Source organism: Alligator sinensis, unplaced genomic scaffold (genome assembly GCF_000455745.1).
Source record: "Alligator sinensis unplaced genomic scaffold, ASM45574v1 scaffold1467_1, whole genome shotgun sequence".
Taxonomy (NCBI): domain Eukaryota; kingdom Metazoa; phylum Chordata; order Crocodylia; family Alligatoridae; genus Alligator; species Alligator sinensis.
Genome location: NW_005843220.1, coordinates 95,693 through 97,862, shown reverse-complemented (window position 1 = coordinate 97,862; position 2,170 = coordinate 95,693).

Below are 2,170 nucleotides of genomic sequence, written 5' to 3'. Positions count from 1 at the left end.
TGTGGAAATTTTATTTAGGCATGATACACCTGCTGCTGAACACACCAAGTTTGTCCTATGGTGAACGTTAGTGGAAAGGAACAGCATGGGGAAAGAAAGTTTGTAGAAAGGCCAACAGGAAAAAAGTTTCAGAATAATGATAGCTCTGAATGGATTAATAGAGTTGCTAGTAATTTATTTCAGTAAGAAGCTGGTTTGCATAGGAGAAATTTCCTGAAGATGCTGCTACCACTGAATAAAAGGATTCCTTTCTCCCGTCTGTTTTCAGTCATTCTACGTACACAGTCTTCCCCACTACTTATGGGAGTCATTTTTAATTTGCTGTCATACTGCAAGACATAACTCTTCCCTCTGTACCTATCATTCTTTTTTTAGGCTGTCAACACTGCTCATTATTAGGGCATAGCACTTGGTTTTTGCAGCAATCCATAATGCTCCTTCACAAAAGTTGCATGGGCTTTGGGCTCCTTAGTGCTTGAATAATTTTCTTGATAGCCTGTTTCTTTTACAAGGTCATTTAATAAAGGAGGGCAGAAAAAGCAAGCATTGAGTTCTGGTAGAAGTATTATTGTGTAGTTTATTGCACACATTCTTCCATGTCAGCATCCCAGAATCCTCTGTTAGAACTTTGGCTGATGTTACAGAATTTAACAAACCTGTGAGTGGATTCAGAGTGCTACAGTTATAGAATGAATATTCCTTTTTGTTATTTCCATATTTCACAAGAATATGTACCCACTGACCTATTTTGAATCTTAGAAATAATAAGAGAACTGGTATTACACACACACACACACACACACACACACACACACACACCCCCCCCCGATATGTAAATAATGGTTTGGAATAGGTTTCTGTCTTCGGAGATGCATGGTAGGTGCAGAATATCACCCAACAACATTGTATTTCGTTTTCTTGGTGAATAGTTTTAAGGATTTCTCACAGTATTTCAGGATTTCCCACAGTGTAGGGCACAGGGAAGTGGAGTTCTTCAGGCTGGCAGGATAGATCCTGGGACTCCCCCAGCTAAGGTGAGAGTTTCTGGTAGTAAGTCTGCCAGTGGCAGGGTTAGGCTTATGGCTGGTAGGGTTCCCTTTGCTACAGGGAGGCCTGCAGGGCTTTGCTACAGTGAAGGTTGCAGCAGCTAGAGATCTCCCAGCTAGGTTTAAGGATGGAGTTTGGGGCCTTTGCAAGCTCATTTGTGATCAAGCCTGTTGCTACAAGTCTCCTGTTTGGGTTTGGGAAGAATATAATACAGCAGCTGTAACTGAGGTGCATTGATCATTTTCTTATCTGTAGATAAATGAAGACCCTGCAGGGCTATATTGAAAGCCTACTAGCTTCTGGGTGAAGGTTGAGATGATGTGCTTGACCTATAAAGCTGTGAAGAGCTGGGGACCCTATCTGATCAGCTAGTTGCTATGACAACAGGTTGCCTAGTAACTACTTATTAAAGGATTAAAAAGCTTCTTCTCACTTGACTCTTTTAGACGTATCTACTTTAAGAGGTCAGGATTTTGCACTTTGGATGAAATTTGAGAGGATTTTCAAAAAGGAAGCCATAGCTTTGATGTCCTGTATCCTAAACATCTGTTGAGAAATAGTTTTGGTTTCTAGCAGTGAAAGAACAGGCTCAGCTCTTCTGTCTCTCATGTTCTGTACTGAAATGTCTGTCAGAAGTTAGTGAGTGAAAGGTGGTGCTTGGGAATGAGAAGCCTGAAGGCCTTTCAGGATGGCTTGGCTACTGCTGGAGGAGTACTCCCACTCACAAAGATAACTGAAGATGATAAATATTAACCCATTTTAGGATTCAGGTGTCTTAAACGTTCTTGAACTCCAGCACAGATCCATATCCACACTTCCCCAGCTGGCTGGCTGCTGGAATTCTTCTATTGTTACAAATGAGCTGGCTCTGCATGCCCAGGCTAATGATCAGAGGGTGCACTGATGTATTATAGCAGGACTGTCCAACTGGTGGCCTATGGGCTGCATGCTGCCCCTGGGAGGTTAACCTGTGGCCCCCTTGCTGCCAATTTGGATGCCACTATCACCCATCACTCTCCTGTGGCTCCTGCTGAGGGGTGTCCAGGCTGCCCCTCCCTCCTTTAGCTTCCAATTCCTGCCTCCTTCTCTGGGGTGGGGCAGGGTTGCCTGTGGGGGGGGGGGG